The sequence below is a fragment of the Euprymna scolopes genome, chromosome 43 (genome assembly GCF_053919585.1).
Source record: "Euprymna scolopes isolate OS-2025 chromosome 43, ASM5391958v1, whole genome shotgun sequence".
In the NCBI taxonomy this organism is placed as follows: Eukaryota; Metazoa; Mollusca; class Cephalopoda; order Sepiida; family Sepiolidae; genus Euprymna; species Euprymna scolopes.
This window is the reverse complement of record NC_136524.1, coordinates 51,153,493-51,172,239: the sequence shown is the minus strand read 5'-3', so window position 1 is coordinate 51,172,239 and position 18,747 is coordinate 51,153,493. Positions and strand designations below refer to the sequence as shown.

At 33.3% G+C, this 18,747-nt stretch overlaps 1 protein-coding gene across 5 annotated transcripts in view; it reads right to left on the bottom strand.

The window, feature by feature from the left end:
• LOC145268346 (uncharacterized) overlaps nucleotides 1–18,747 on the bottom strand; it is a 306,384-nt gene that overhangs the window by 75,881 nt on the left and 211,756 nt on the right. The gene's annotated exons all lie outside the window — the stretch shown is intronic.

The following is an 18,747-nucleotide window of genomic DNA, read 5'->3' as shown; positions in this document are numbered from 1 at the left end:
CCCCTTATTGTTTTGGGCTCAAATCAAGTTATTAAGTTAGATCTATGTCCAAGGAACCTATATCTAAGATTTCAAGTGTTTAGACCCAAAATTGGCGGAGGAGTTTGGTAGAATTGTCAAAGGTCAAATCGTTGAACTTTGACCCTTTGACAGCCCAATTTCTGGTCGAAAATGGATTACAAAGATTTTCCCGAATCTCAGAACCCTGTATATCAAATTTCGAGTCTGTAGACTTAAAATTGACACAGTTATTGCTTAGAAAAATGTACACAGACACACAGACACGTTCACTTTTATAGATATACTAGCATTTCAGCCCGGCGTTGCCCGGGTGTTTGGAGGTGTATGCTGAGCAAAAAAAAAAAAAAGAGTAAATTTTTTTTTTAATTTGACCCCTATTATGACCCCTTAAAATTTATAGTTTCGGGCTCAAATCACTTTATTAAGTTAGATCCAGGTTCAAGGAACCTATATCTAAAATTTCAAGTGTCTAGACCCAAAATTGTCGGAGGAGTTTGGTAGAGTTCTTAAAGGTCAAATCGTTTAAATTTGACCCCTTAACAGCCAAATTTCTGGCTGACACCCGTCACATCGATTTTCCCAAATCTCAGTACCCGGTATTTCAAATTTCGAGTCTATAGACTAAAAATTGACAGAGTTATTGCGTAGGGAAATGTACACAGACAGACAGACAGACAGACACAGACACGTTCACTTTTATAGATATATAGATTGAAAAACAAAATTCTTCAACAGTTTTTCTTTTGAGTACTTATTAGTATAGACACCAAACCACTTTTATTATTTTCTTTTTTTTTTTTTTTTTTTTTTTTGCTCAGCATACACCTCCAAACATCCGGGCAACGCCGGGCTTAAATGCTAGTAAACAATAAAAAAAAGTAATGTTGGGACGATTAATTTGAATCGGAAAAATCGGAACATTTGAGGATATCAGAATCGGTATCGGAAGTAGAAAATTTGGTGCTTATTTTCCGATTCCAAAACGATTCTTTTATCTGTCTTTTTAAAATAGATTTTGTTTTCAACAAAATCTTCCATTGTTTGTTAATAATGATAAAATGATAAATAATTATTGATTTTAAACTGCCAGTAAAACTGTTATGGCAAGATGAGCAATTCACCGCCGGAACTTTTTATCGAAAGAATATTATCACCGGTCACCGCTTGTGAGAGCCTTCCCTTGGCGGGAACACTTAAAAACATAACATGCTGTCTCTGTAAATATTCTCAATAAACTTCTCTAATTCTTTATTACTTCAGAACTTCTTTAACCATTTATTTCCTTGTGGAATACCTTTCTTGAATATCCTTTTATTACGGCCACCCACCGCAGGATATATCAACTGGCAACGAAGATGAGATACGAACTGTAAATTCATCTAAAAAAAAAAAAAGAAGCACGTGGTAACCGAGAACATTCTGAAAATTGTTGTTCACAAAGTTCACTTTTAATTGAAGAAAAAGCTTCTTAGAAAGCGAAAGACTGGTGTCTGCCACAAATTTACGCAAGTAAAAAATAATTTTTATATTATTGACGAGTTAAGCTCCGTTTTTCTCTTTTTAAACTCCCAAAGAGTTGACGTTATATAACGTGTGTGTGTGTGTGTGTGTGTGTGTGTGTGTGTGTGTGTGTGTGTGTGTGTGTGTGTGTGTAAATTGTCATTTTCTTCATGATTAACGGACGTGTTTTTTTTGTATTTGGTTAATACGATAAAAAAACAACAAATGAACAATACTGAGGAATCTGTGTTTATTTAATAAAGAAATTTTTTTAAAAGAAGTTTACGTGTGTCTGCGGAAGTAGACGAAAAAAGAGTCTCTTGAAATTTTGTCAAGTGTTATTTTAATGGTGATTTTTTTTTCGGAACTTTCCTATGTGTTGACAATTTTCTGTGAAAATAAGCATCTTGTTTTTTTAACAATATTTTTTTTTCGCTGTGGTATACGTTAACTTGCTATTGATACATTTAAATAGAAAATGACATCGGAACAAATAGCGACGTTGACGAAAACGTTAACTGAGAGTTTAATCGCTCAACAAAAAGCCCAAATGGATTTTCAAAAACAAATGCTAATTCAACAAGAACGTTTCGAAACTCTTGTAATACAACAAACGACGGATAATCGCTTATTTTGTGAAACGATTTTGTCAGAAAAATCTAAGGAGGGTGCATCCAGATTTTTTTCGGCTGAGGGTATAGCGAACTCGCTTTCAGAGTTTAAATATGACCCAGAAAAAGGTGACACTTTTCCAGCCTATTATCGTAGGTTTGAAACGATATTTACAAAACGATGCGAGAAGTGGTCGGATGAGGAAAAAATAACACTATTACTCCAAAAAATGGGCACAGAAGAAAATACTAAATTCACGAATTTGATATTGCCTAAAAAACCGGAAGAGATCTCTTTTTCTGAAACGGTGAAAATTTTGTGTGTTATATTCGGTGAAAGCGATAGTCTTTTTCATACACGGTATAGGTGTTTAAACATGTCAAAAGACGAAACTGATGACATTGTCACATATGCGGGCAAAGTCAACGCCCAGTGTGAACTGTTTAAATTAAAGGATTTATCAGTGGACATGTTTAAGTGCTACGTATTTGTCCAGGGACTGACAGCACCGAAGGACAAGGATTTAAGGTTAAGGATATTATCAATCATGGAACAAGACCCGGAAATGAACTTGCAAAAAGTGACAGAAGAATGTCAAAAATTGATAAATGTAAAAAGGGGCACTACGAGGATAGAGGGAAAAGTCACATCCCAAGTCCAGGTAGTAAAACAGAAGACATTTCCAAAAGACAAAGGGAAAAGTTTTGAATGCTGGAGTTGACGTTATATAACGTGTGTGTGCCCTTAAGAAAACACTGCCCTTATAAAGACCAACGTTGTACCAAATGTGGCCTACTGGGACACCGGGCATCCCACTGCCGAACTAAACAAGACAAAAGACGGAAATGGAAGCCAAAAGTAAATGTGGTCTTGTCCAAAGAAGAAATAAAACAAGGAGGGAAACGGAAATTCGTTCACACACAAATAAATGGTCACTCCGTGAAGCTACTTTTAGACACAGGTAGCGATATATCAATTATCGACGAAGTGACCTGGAAGAGAATTGGTGGTCCAAAACTGAGAAAAACTAAGCAAATGGCTGTCCTCATCTGTTCTCCATATAGCTATCAGGGCAATGTTAAATCCCCCGGATACTTCCTGTATCAGAGGGACATATATCCCCGTATATTTCCTGTATCAGGGGCAGATAACTCTATCCAATAAACTCATTATTTATAAAAAAAAAAAAAATTAAAAAAGTAGCTACCTAGATTGAAAAATTCTAATATTCCGTAATCGATATGTAAAAAAAAAAACATTAGAAATACAATACAGATTCGTAATTTCTTTTTTTTTTTTTCTTCCAATTTTGCCATTATTCGATCTGGTTAAAAACAATTCAATACTGCATATAATCGTTTTACCTTTATGATTTTTTTTGTCGTTAGTCATTGTTGACATTTTGAAATTAAATCTTTGTTGTATTTAAATAAAAAAAAACAAAAAACAAAATGTACAATCATTAATGGCGACAAGAGTTTCATATTGCATAGTCGATCGATTAAAAATTTATAAATAAAAGATAGAACTGTTTAAATTTCCATTAAAAAAAAACAACATTGTTACTTTAAATCAAAAACCTGCTTAATCTCTCTCTCTCTCTCTCTCTTTCTCTCTCTCTATCTATCTATCTATCTATCTATCTATCTCTCTCTCTCTCTCTCTCTCTCTATATATATATATATATATATATATATATATATATATTTATCTATCTATCTATTTATCTATTTATCTATCTATGTGTGTGCGTTTATTTTAATTTTTTTAGTTGAATAAATTATAGATAAAGAAAAAAATAACATGAAACAAAGGGGGAATAATGTAATAATTATTGTATAAAACGTAATCAAAATACTACGGTAATATATGTGGCTTTAATGATGTAAATTAACATGTGAATATTAATATTACTATTGTTAAATATTTCCTGTAAAGTACGGTAGGACTTGTAGCGACCGCTATATACGACCGGAACAAATCTTCGGCAGGAACATTTTCGTAGCGATCACCGTTTTCAACGCCAACGAGTATCTGAAAGGGTAAGCACACAACGTTGCGATTTGACCACCCGCACACATATTAACAAAGAGCCTATGTTACGTTTCCGAACGCAGTGATACAGCAAGCAGGCAGGAACGTCCGAGAACAACGTTATATACGGATTTTCCGCGAAAATCAAATTAGTCTATTCCAGTTTTTCTCTTATCTTCTCCAAGACTGAATGTCAGGATAACTACGCCACTGGGGGGGGGGGTTAAAATCCCCCGTCTGGAATTTGTGTGCCATGCACTTGAACCTTAATTCTCATCATGGAAAATTACCATATCGAATGAGAAAATATTCTTCTTTTAAACAATGTTATTTCGAACTACTGTTTTCTCATGTGATGAACGCTTACACGTTTTAATGGCTGTTTTTTCTCTCAGAAAATAATCACATTAATTTCAAGCTACGTGTGACCCTCTGTTCACAAAACTCAGTAATTTTAAACTCCATACTATTCTCACGGAATCCTCATTTAGTTAGTCCTCCATAATGAACACTCATTACAAACAAAAAAAAAAACGATTTGAATTGATATTCCTAACACATAAATAAATGTTGTTATTTCATATTAATACAGTGATTTCGAGTTCTTTATCAAGTGTCGTTATTTGCTGGAGTTATTACTATATATTTTTTATTTTATGTATGTGAGGATGTGATCTGGTGACACCTTGCTATTAATCGGCGATCTCGTTAAATTTACCTTGAACGGTCCTGCGAATACCCTACTACTTTCGACTGCAAGAGATTCCTGCGCCTGTAACCCCGGTACTAAAAATTGATAGACCCGATTATAAATTGATTTAACAAGGATGGAAATCGTCCTCTGCTTAAGAAGGTTCCATCTATTATCGATTACCCTGTTCCTCATCTTTTCGTACACGGGAATTTCTTGGCTTGATTAACTTTTGCAGACAATTCTTACCTCACTGCGCCAAATTGGCACAGCTCTTAAACGATCTTTTTCAGAATAAAAAGAAAAAGAATGAAGGGATTACACTCACAATCTCCCAGTTTTAACAAGTTCTCAAACGACTTTATTTCGTGTGACACTTCGACTGAACACGAATGTCCAACACAGGCAAGCAGTTTTTTCGAGGATACACAATTTATCACACCCAGGCGTCCGAGCAACACAGGAATTGGTTACGTCGTATTTCATATGGACCGCTATTAACAAGGACGTACGTAACTGGTCACTGAGTTGGATTGCTTACCAGGACAAATAATTGCACCGACCACCATTAAAAGCACACTAGACCCAACTAGCTATACGTTTCGCTTGAAGAAGTACATGTCGAGACCATTAGATATCGAACCAAGGTCTAAGAAAACTGCGGATACTCTACTACTTTCTACTTCAAAAGATTTCTGCACGTACAATCTCGGTTCTAAAAATTGATAGATCCCGATTATAAACTGGTGAACACCGACTCACACCCTTACAAGTTAGTGACTCCCTGTCAGAGTTCCTATAAGTGGTAACCCCCCCCCTACCATGAGTATCTATAAGTGGTGACTCCTCCTTGAGGCCTACACACTAACGTTTGGTTTTTGGAGATGTGATGCTGTATCTTTATATCCGATCAATGAGCACTGATTGATTTTTCCATTTGAGTATTAGTATTAGTGATAAGATTTATAAAAGTAATGGAAATGTTAATGTTATAGTAAATATATATTTTTTAAAGTCTTATAGTGGTTGATAAATTAAATAAGTTACTTAATTCATGGCAATGCGTAGGAAAAAATTATGGGTCTAAGCAAGATAACTTGGAAAAAATTAGGCCTTTGAATGTCTCTTCTTTGACACCTAGCTGAAAAAGATGAAAATTATAACTAATAAAAAAAAATGGATTCTTGTCAGCATTCGAACATTCTCAGTTCAGTCCGGTTTTCTCGAACTCGACTTCCGCTATCTTGACTTCCGGCCTTATATTTCCTCATTCCAGTGTCTAGCAACATTGATATGCAAATTACATAAAACTACTACCCCCCCCCACCGATCCTTAAAGATGACCTCTTAAACTTACAATCCTGCTTGTCTCTCTACTAGCCCACTCAGATCCTTGCTAGTCTCTCTGCTAACCCACTCAGATCCTTGCTAGTCTCTCTGCTAACCCACTCAGATCCTTGCTAGTCTCTCTGCTAACCCACTCAGATCCTTGCTAGTCTCTCTACTAACCCACTCAGATCCTTGCTAGTCTCTCTACTAACCCACTCAAACCCTTACTAGTGTCTCTACTAACCTATTCAATTCCTTGCTAAACACAGCTAGTTCTCACTTAAAAGTGGGAACTCCTTCTTTAAACAACACAACCAAATCGCAATTTCAGTTCTTCATTTTAAAAGCGAAGACTTTTTAGGAAAAAAAATGCAACCGAATTTTATTTTAAATTTCTCATTTAAGAACGACGCCTTTTTACATACAAGTCGCCCTGTAAGTTTTTTTTTTTTTTAACAGCGACAACTTTTTTCCTAAAACAAACAAAAAATTCGACTCAAATTGTACTTTCATTAAAATAACTCTTTCGTTTTAAAAGCGACTTTTTTTCTTTTCAGCAAATACAACCGAATTTCATTTTAAATTCCTCATTTAAAAACGACGACTTTTTAATGCATACAGGTCGACCGAATCGCATTCCTACACATTCATTTCACGACGACAATTAAAAAAGAAAATCCAACGAATCCCACTAAGAAGACAAAAAAAAAAGACAAAAATCGTCCGACTCTCTTCAATGTCGTCGTATATTCACCTCTCTGACCACAACTCGTTTAAGTTTTCCCTTTTGCAACGCTTTAAATTTTTAAGTTCGACGCGAATAATTTTAATCTTTGCATTTTTCAACGATTTCAATTTTTTACAATTCGACGCGTACCATTTAATATTCTCATTCTTCCGATACTTTCAATTTTCGCAGTTCGATGCGACTCATATAATCTTTCCCTTCTTCGAGGCTTTCAAATCTCGACGTGACTCGTTTAATCTTTCGCTTTCAAATTTCGGTGTGACTCGTTTAATCTTTCCCTTCTTCGAGGTTTTTAAATTTCGTCTCGGTCGCAGCGGCTTCATTTTTCAGGCCGAAATAGCTTCAAGTTTAAAAAAAAAAAAGAAGAAATGGGTTTTTGTTAGCATTTGAACATTCTTAGTTCCGACCCGTTCAGTCTAGTTCTCCAAAACTCGCCTTCCGCCATCTTGACTGCCGGCCTTATATTTCCCTATTCCAGTGTGTACCTCATTGATATGCAAATTACATTAAACTACAAACTTTAAACCAACATATGGTTTATTATATTTTAATAATAGTCAATTAAATGATAGAATATTCGATTAATATTTGTCAGGATATCAAATTTTTATTATGGAAGAAAATGGATATTCTTGTATTTTTACTTTAATTAATGATAATTTTCATGATGATAGAGATTTGTTTGGGTTTGTATGCTACATGGTAATTTTTGCCGGCTTATTTAGTTTCGGATTTCTTCTTTAATTGTGATATACTATTTGTAAACCTAATACGATTACACTTAAGTTTTTTATCATCAATATTTTAATAGTAAGATTATTTACGGTTGCTTGACTGAACTCTTGTTTGAAAAATTAAATGCATAAAATTTTTAGAAAAATAGGATCAAATAACAAGATGGCGGCAAAAACACATTAATCTTTTTTTCCTCGTGGAATCCACATTCAAAGTTTTTTTTTTCCTATAAAGATCTCTAAATGACCTATAAAAAGTAATTTTTTAAAAAAGTTTTCTATTATGATTTTAAAAGAATATTTCCTTTTCCACCTTTGATCCTTCTAAAAAAAGGCTATTTTTTTTAAACGGATTTATATGGGTCTCTGATGAGTTATTTGGTCAATCTATAGCATTCAACGAAACACGTGTAAAACGTTCTATACAACGAATAAAATAATATGAATGTTATTATATACTTGTGGTATTGAAATTCGTTTTTTTTTTGTTTTTTTTTTACAAAGGCATCACCACATTATCAAGGCCCAGAGGCCGCTCAAGGATAAGGGTTAAAGAGTGTACAGTAGAAGTTGGTCAATATAGTAATCATTAGTAATGAAAATTTGGTAAATTTAATAACTTATATGGAACGGCTCATCAAGAACTTATTTACTTTAGACTTGAACACAACCATATTGTAGTCAGCCGGAAAGCAGGAAAACGGAAGACAATTCCACAGGCGTGCAGTTCTAAGAAAGAAGCTTTGTTCATGGAATCTACGTTTAGATTTAGGCACAGATAAAGAGTGGGGGAAATTATTGATAGTGTTTACAGCTAGACGAGTGTTTCTTGTGAAAGTTTGGCGAGGGGGGACCATAGATTGAAGCTCAGTTGAACACTTTCCATGAAAATAACGATACATCAGAGACAAACTCGCAACATCTCTTCTGTGAGATAGAGGTTGCAAGGTTTATTTAATTTCAATTATCAAGCCCCTTTAAGAATACTTAATGATGCGCATTGTCTTGGAAATATAAACTAAGAGGTAGTCACCAAGCGTTTATGTAATGTTCACAAATTCCTGTTGTTGGAACACTTGGGATTGTCTAATGACTGCTCCCGAATTGAACATTTACTAGTTCTTAATTCCCTTCATTCTCGTTGCAATTGTTTGATGGCCGGAGGTAGAGGTTTAGCAAATGGAGTCAAAGGTGGCTTCGCGTCTGGGTTCGAATCCCCCAACCGGAAGGAATTGTCATCCTACACTGATGATTGCGTAACAATGAAACACTAGTGTTTGTAGGTGTAAAAGAATTATTATTATTTAATTATATATATATATATATATATATATATATATATATATATATATATATATATATATATATATACAATTATGATATAAAAGAATATATAATTGATTTGTTTTTATTTACTTATTTTTATTGTGCAATACTTTATACCAGTTGAAAAATGCTAAACATAAAAAAAAAAAAATTGTTAATGACCGCATTGGTAGAAAAAGTCAACTGATATCGGTCCACGGTCACGAATTCGAAATAGGGACATGTAAGCGAGAAAAGGCGAAAATAGTCAAGGGAGACGTCTCCTACAGGAGAACCAATTAAAGTTATAATTTTGCTAAATCTTACCCTCTGATGAGAAGGAAAGTATTTCTTCGAAACTACGCGAATTAAGGACTATCCACTTATTTAGTGTTTCAGTTTTAAATTAAATATGTTTTTAACTCTTTTCAAAGTGTTTTAACATGTTTTATTAACTATTTGCTCGGCCAGAAATTTGGCTGATGAGGGGTAAAAGTTCAACGATTTGACCTTTGAGAATTCTACCAAACTCCTCCGACAATTTTCGGTCTAAACACTTGAAATTTTAGATATAGGTTCCTTGGACATGGATCTAACTGAATAACTTGATTTGAGCACAAAACAATAGGGGGTCATAATAGGGGCAAAGTTTAAAACATGAACGTTTTTTTTTTTTTTTTTTTTTTTTTTTGCTCAACATACATTCCAAACACCCGGGCAACGCCGGACTGAAATACTAGTATATATAAAAATGAACGTGTCAGTGTGTGTCTGTGTGTCTGTCTGTGCCAAGCCTAAATTTTAGCATATATATATATATATATATATATATATATATATATATATATATATATATATATATATATATATATACTAGCAACTGGGTTCAAAAGCAGCCTACAGAAAAATGGACTCTGATTTATGAAAGTATGATAGGTTATGAAAAGGAAGGGTTGTAAAGAGATAGCTTCGAATTTGAGGGTATCAAAACAAAAGCAAAATATGATGAAAGTAAAAATAAAATAGATAAACCCCATAATTTATTATAACATACCTGTTCACACTGAAACACTTATCACAATATTCTGTGGATCTATATTAAAAAAAACCTTGTTAAACTTTGTGACATATTTCCATTCTATGGAGTTCAGGTGCGAACGAACACCCCATAATTTTATCATACCATATTTCTTCAAACTGAAACATAATTATCAAAGTATGCTTACGCAGATAGATATGAAAAGTCTTTATTAAAGTTTGTGCCTATTTCCATTCTATGGAGGCCAGGTGCGAACGCAGACCCCACAATTTTATTATACCAACCCTATTTAAGTTAAAACATACTTATTAACGCACTCTGATGTACAGCTATATCAAAAACACTTGTAAACGTTTTTTTTTTAATTTTTAAATTTTTTATTTCCTTACTTTGTGGACCGAGCGCGAACGCAGACCCCACAATTTTAATAAACCACTGTTCTGCCAGATCAAACATACCCATACCTGTGTCTCGGTACATCTATCATTATATGTAATCAGTTTTTGAAAATAGTCAACCATATAGGAGCTTATTCGTGACCACACACACACACACACACACACACACACACACACACACACACACACACATTCAGCTTTATATTATAGATATAAGTGAACGTGTCTGTCTGTTTGTCTATGTGTCTGTGTATATTTTCCTTCGACATAACTCTGTTAATTTTTAGTCTACAGACTCGAAATTTTATATACAGGGTACTGAGATGTGGGAAAATTGATGTGATCGTTTTTTGGCCAGAAATTTGGCGATTAAGAGGTCAAAGTTCAAAGATTTGACCTTTGAGAACTCTACCAAACTCCTACGACAATTTTCGGTCTAAACACTTGAAATTTTAGATAGAGGTTCTTTGGACATGGATCTAACTTAATAACTTGATTTGAGCCCAAAACAATAAATGTTAAGGGGTCATAATACGGGTCAAAGTTTAAAATAAAATTGACTTCTGCGGTCTCTAGCAAATTACTCAGACAATTTCTGGTCTTAATATTTAAAATTTTACATAAAGGGTATTCAGAGATAGGGCAAGCTTTTTCATCAGTTTGGGTCGAAAATTTTTAGTTACCGATATATAAATCTATGTATGTATGCATGTCTGCCTAAAATTTTCGACAGAGGCGACGGATTTTCACAAAATACCAATCGTTTTTAAGCTCAACCTGTCAGACGACAAATATCGAAAAATTGGCTAAAAACATTTATATATTCACCTTCAACTAGGCACTTTTCTACGGGGGGGTCACTTTTTCGCCGATATTTTTGAAAAATATCCTCTCCTTTCGATTGTCTAGTCATAATTTAAACGTAAGTCACTTCAGGGTTGTCGGTGGTCATAACCGCAATGACGTCAGTTTTTTCCAACGTTTTTTTTCCTCCTTCGCGGTACGGGTTCGAGCCTGCCTTCCTGCTACCACTTCTTTTTTTTTGCTTAACATACACATCTAAACACCCGGGCAACGCCGGGCTGAAATGCTAGTATATATATAAAAGTGAACGTGTCTGTGTCTGTGTCTGTCTGTCTCTATATCTGTGTATATTTCCCTACGCAATAACTCTGTTAATTTTTAGTCTACAGACTCGAAATTTGATATACAGTTTACTAAGATTTGGGAAAATTTATTTGATCGGTTTTCGCCCAGAAATTTGGCTGATAAGGGGTAAAAGTTCAACGATTTGACCTTTGAGAACTCTACCAAATTCCTCCGACAATTTTGGGTCTAAACACTTGAATTTTAGATATAGGTTCCTTGAACATGGATCTAACTTAATAACTTAATTTTAGCCCAAAACAATATATGTTAAAGGGTCAAAGTTAAAATAATTGACCTTTTTTTTTTTTGCTCAACAGACACATCCAAACACTAGGGCAATGCCGATCCTAAATGTTATATATATATATATATATATATATATATATATATATATATATATATATATATATATATAAAGATCAAATAGTTAATAAAACAAATAAAACATGTAAAAAGCATTTAGAAAAAGAGTTAAAAACATTTGATTTTAAAAAGGAGACACTAAAAAAGTGGATAGTCCTTAATCCGCGGAGTTTCGAAGAAATACTTTCCTTCTCATCAGAAGGTAGGATTTAGCAAAATGCGGGATTAGATTATCTATATATATGCATATACATATATGAATTTATATATATGTATATATATATATGTATATATATATGTATATGTGTATATATATATATGTATATGTATATGTGTATATATGTATATGTATATATGTATATATATGTGTACATATATATTTATGTGTACACACATATATATATAACTACTTCATTTACTCACATAAAATTAATATACGAAAGTAAAAAAAAATTTTGCGTAAACTTTAAGTATTTACTTCAAAAGTACTCAATACATAGGTAGAGCTAGTTAGTAAGTTATAAAATACATATGGCGATTAAGCTACACTGAATATTCCGCATTTCATCCACTCTAGGACTCTTCAGACTTATGCGCGACTTTTGTGGTTTTCTGTCATTTTTATATACGCACCTTCTATTGAGATTTTAGTTAGCCAATCAGCTTTCTAGTATCCACCGCGCCCTTCTTATCAGCCAATGAACATGTACTTACTGGACAAAGGCCTATTTGACCTCTGCGAAATAATGATAATTAAAGCACATAATAACAAAATATTAAATAAAAACAATGTAAACAACAACAAAATAATCAATAAAAAAAAAAGTAGATACCATGGCAAAAATAAAACTAACACTAGCAGAAATAATAATAATAATAATAATAATAATAATAATAATAATAATAATAATAATAATAATAATACACCAACCCCGGACAACAGCAACAACCATATAAGAAATAAAAATAAAAATACTAATAACAAGCAAGATAAATGCAACTGTAGACACCGGACACTTTGCCCACTTCAAAATAAATGTCTAACCAACAGCGTAGTTTACCAGGCCATAATATTTGCAAAAGAAACCCCGAATAACAAGAAATATTATGTAGGTATGACTTCCTTAGATTTCAAAACTCGATATTATGACCACAAAAGTACATTCAACAATAAAAAAAACACCGTATGAAAACAACACTAGCAAATAAATACTGGGAACTCAAGGAAAGCGGACATTCGCCGGTAGTCAAGCTACCACGTGTAGAGACCTAGCTACCACATGTAGAGACATAGACGACCAATGTAGATTATGCTTTCATGAAAAATTCGCTATCCTGTACTTTAAAGAACCCCAACATCTATAAAACTGTAAAAGAGAAATAGCGAACAACTGTGTTCACAGGATAAAATTTACTCTAGGATAGCGATACAAAATAATTTTAAAACTAACAAAAACAATAGAAAATAAACAAATAAATTAATTAAATAAACATGAATATACATAAACTATCACACATATATGTATGTACATATATATATATATATATGATGATGATGATTGCAACGTCTTGTCAGACGAGTGCCACACCCTCAGACATTTAAAATCCATGAGCCCAAATGCCTGAGGGAGTATCTATACAAAGATGATGTTACAGAGTCTTAGCTTAGTACGACAGCTAAATCTATCTCTCGGTTCAAAATGTTGAGATCCAGCAACAAGCAAGAGCAAGATAGCCAGCAACAAATTAAACTGCAGACCAGCTTGATGCGGGTACTGGTCTCCCGCTTGGTTTTTTTTAAATCAGAGATTTGCTTCTCCTAGAAAGGTTGCCTTCACCACGGCTTACGAGATTTAAAAAACAACAAACGTACTTTTACTTTCTGATCCTCTGCCCCAACAACACTATGGCAAAAAAAAGAAAGAAAGACATACTGATGATGAAGCTTTGCCTCGAAATATATTTATGAATTTCACCATAATTTTCAAACAAAATAAATGTTTATTTTGTAATAATGCGTTGTTTTTGGTTTCAAACATATATAATAAGTATTTATTTTATTCAAACTCAACTGACGGTTCGAAGGAACATAAAAATATATTAACATATATATATATATATATATATATATATATATATATAATTTAAAGGGGATTAGAACAGTAGTCTAAAGAGAAGTGTATTTTAATGTGATAGTAAAATTACTAGTTTAATTAAAATACAAGAAAAGAACAGTGCTCGTTGTAATTCAGATATGCTCGATAGGCAAATATCCTAGAGCTTCTTTAATATATAGTAATGTGATTGACAATTTAAAATTCAAATTAGAATTAAAAATTAAAAATTTGTTTCATAAGAAGGAACAACAACAAAGGCAATAATTTGTACGATCTTTTCGGAAACAATGTTTTTATTGTGATAGACATTAAGCCACGGACAATAATTTTGACATATAGTTTTTTTTAAATATGATGATGCGGAGGAGACATGTTTAAAAAATACTACATGTTAAAATTATTGTCCGTGGCTTAATGTCTATCCCAATAAAAACATTGTTTCCGAAACGATCGTACAAATTATTGCCTTTGTTGTTGTTCCTTCTTATGAAAGATTTTTAATTTTTAATTCTAATTTGAATTTTAAATTGTCAATCACATTACTATATATATATATATATATATATATGTATATATATATATGATATATATGATATATATATATATGATATATATATATGATATATATGATATATATATATATATATATATATATATATATATATATATATATATATATATTTGTAAAAACTTATCTCGCATTCTTTTTTTGTAAAACTTTGCACCCCTATTGGTCCTTCATGTAATATGTCTAAGAGTTCACATACGCATCTGTTTTTTATTTTTGCTTTTTTTTGTTTTGTTTTTTTGTAAGTTTTACTTCGCTCCTCTGTTTCAGACTTTGTAGTAAGATTTACCTTCCTTGTAATAACAGTAGAAAATCAATTGTTATTGATAAAGAAAATTTCGACTATCGCTGCCAACTCTAAAACAACCGTTGAGAGATAGGCCCCCGAAACAGTGAAGATTCTAAGAGTTAACATCAAATATAAATCATGTTTATAGCAAACTATTACGGCTGCTATATAAGTGTTTCGCATGTGTCGCGAAAACACAGACACAAATCAAGAACACGCATGCAGCTCGCAAAAAATGTTTCCCTATTGATCTGACACTTGACACACACAGTCATCGAGGTTACTTAATTTTGACACGCGTCGCCTAGAAAACATGCGCGACATGACTTGATCAAACTGTCCTTTACATATGCGAATTCAAACTTATCGAGGTAAGATACTATTTCTGTTCATAAACATGAACACTGAACAAGAAAATCCTACAAGCATGAATTACCTCAGTAACAATTTTAAACAAAATATTTATTCTACACTTGATCGACAAAGATCAACAACACTCATGTACGCATTGAAATTTAAATGTGCCACAAAAGGGATATATTCGTTTGAAGTAGCAGAGTTGTCTTTGCTACTATATTCGAGTATTACTCTGGTAAGTCGCCTTGTATTCGTGGTGATGAGTTTTGCAGCGTATGATTTAACGTCTCTTTGGGCGGCTCCACTCGCCAATCATATTCTTGTAAGAAGGAAGAACTCGGATGTACTCATATTCAGAAAAAAAATCTGATCAACATTTTTTCTATCTGATTTATTTGGATTCTTCAGACTACTGTTCTACTCCTGACTGTTATTTTCACAACGTTTTGGTTGATGTAACCTCCGACCTTCTCCAGGTGTATCTTTTGAGATAATGATTGATAATTCGTATTATTTGGATTCTTCAGACTACTGTTCTCATCTTGAGTGTTATTTTCACAACGTTTTGGTTGATGTAACCTCCGACCTTCTCCAGGTGTATCTTTTGAGATAATGATTGATAATTCGTATTATTTGGATTCTTCAGACTATTGTTCTCATCTTGAGTGTTATTTTCACAACGTTTTGGTTGATGTAACCTCCGACCTTCTCCAGGTGTATCTTTTGAGATAATGATTGATAATTCGTATTATTTGGATTCTTCAGACTACTGTTCTCATCTTGAGTGTTATTTTCACAACGTTTTGGTTGATGTAACCTCCGACCTTCTCCAGGTGTATCTTTTGAGATAATGATTATTAATTCGTATTATTTGGATTCTTCAGACTACTGTTCTCATCTTGAGTGTTATTTTCACAACGTTTTGGTCGATGTAACCTCCGACCTTCTTCAGGTGTATCTTTTGAGATAATGATTGTTAATTCATATTATTTGGATTCTTCAGACTACTGTTCTCATCTTGAGTGTTATTTTCACAACGTTTTGGTCGATGTAACCTCCGACCTTCTTCAGGTGTATCTTTTGAGATAATGATTGATAATTCGTATTATTTGGATTCTTCAGACTACTGTTCTCATCTTGAGTGTTATTTTCACAACGTTTCAGTCGATGTAACCTCCGACCTTCTTCAGGTGTATCTTTTGAGATAATGATTGATAATTCGTATTATTTGGATTCTTCAGACTACTGTTCTCATCTTGAGTGTTATTTTCACAACGTTTTGGTCGATGTAACCTCCGACCTTCTTCAGGTGTATCTTTTGAGATAATGATTGTTAATTAATATTATTTGGATTCTTCAGACTACTGTTCTCATCTTGAGTGTTATTTTCACAACGTTTCGGTTGATGTAACCTCCGACCTTCTTCAGGTGTATCATTTGAGATAATGATTGATAATTTTATTATTTGGATTCTTCAGACTACTGTTCTCATATTGAGTGTTATTTTCACAACGTTTTGGTTGATGTAACCTCCGACCTTCTTCAGGTGTATCTTTTGAGATAATGATTGATAATTCGTATTATTTGGATTCTTCAGACTACTGTTCTCATCTTGAGTGTTATTTTCACAACGTTTTGGTCGATGTAACCTCCGACCTTCTTCAGGTGTATCTTTTGAGATAATGATTATTAATTCGTATTATTTGGATTCTTCAGACTACTGTTCTCATCTTGAGTGTTATTTTCACAACGTTTCAGTCGATGTAACCTCCGACCTTCTTCAGGTGTATCTTTTGAGATAATGATTGATAATTTGTATTATTTGGATTCTTCAGACTACTGTTCTCATATTGAGTGTTATTTTCACAACGTTTTGGTTGATGTAACCTCCGACCTTCTTCAGGTGTATCTTTTGAGATAATGATTGATAATTCGTATTATTTTGATTCTTCAGACTACTGTTCTCATCTTGAGTGCTATTTTCATAACGTTTTGGTTGATGTAACCTCCGACCTTCTTCAGGTGTATCTTTTGAGATAATGATTGATAATTCGTATTATTTGGATTCTTCAGACTACTGTTCTTATCTTGAGTGTTATTTTCACAACGTTTTGGTCGATGTAACCTCCGACCTTCTTCAGGTGTATCTTTTGAGATAATGATTAATTATTCGTATTATTTGGATTCTTCAGACTACTGTTCTCATCTTGAGTGTTATTTTCACAACGTTTTGGTCGATGTAACCTCCGACCTTCTTCAGGTGTATCTTTTGAGATAATGATTGATAATTTGTATTATTTGGATTCTTCAGACTACTGTTCTCATCTTGAGTGTCATTTTCACAACGTTTTTAAAGAGTATCTTGTTGAACTCTGGAATATTTCTGTCAGACTTGGGAATCTGCACACAATTTTAAATGAAACCCTTTATTTTATCCACAGTGGTAGCATGCTCTTGTTCTATCAGCCGTGACTGGATACAAGATTTAAGTCATTTTTAATTGTATTTTTAGTATCCCCCCCTACATCGAAGATTAAACATTCAACTTGCCCTTTAGAACTGAATTTCATCTAGTAAATTTTTATTATTTTTATTTTTATTTTATTCATTTATTTATTTTGTATTTTAATTTTTTTTTTATTCCATTTTCACCCCATACAACGCACAATGCAACTTTTATGTAAGGGGCTACTATCAAGGGCATAAGTTGCAGGGATACTATGAAGGGAGTTGAGCAGTAAGATGTATGTTCACATTGCACTTGAACTTCTGCATGTCAGTACAGTTGGGAAAACAGGAACCAGGAAGGAAGTTCCAGAGTCTAGCAGTTCTGGGAAAGAAACTATCAGAGTAGAAGGCTTTCTTACATCTAGGTATCTCTACTGTGTAGGGGTGGGATTTTGATGCTTGTCGAGTGTGTTGGGGGTATTCACGTCGAGGGGATACAAGGGCTTGTAGCCTGTCGAAGCACCCACCATTAGAACACTTGTAGAACAGGCAGAGAGAGGCAGCATTTCGTTGATGGGACAGAGGTTTAATTTATTCCTTATCTCAAGGGTCCTTGCGAAATGTTATGCAAATTACATTCAAAATGAGAAGAGTAGTCCGAAGAATTTAAATAGTACAAATTATCAATCCTCATCTAAAAAATATTAAGCAGCATTGTTTATTCTTAACGTCTAACGCCTGCATTGTGTGTGATAGTGCGCTATTATTTCTACATGTGGAATAGAGTAACGTTATTCTTGTTACAGGATCATAAATAAAAGAAGGCTTGGTCTGGTGTTGCTGCATGTACCAACAAAACCGTGTAAAAAAAATGTGACACCAAACAAATTTAATAACTGTGGGGCTCAAAAGAAAGATCCGAACATCATGATCGATAGATTTGATTTTATCACTATATATAGTTTTATTTTTTTTTTATTTTATTTTTTTTTTTTGTTGTTGTTGTTGTTGTTGTAGTAGTAAGTCCATGTAGGAAAGAAGGAAT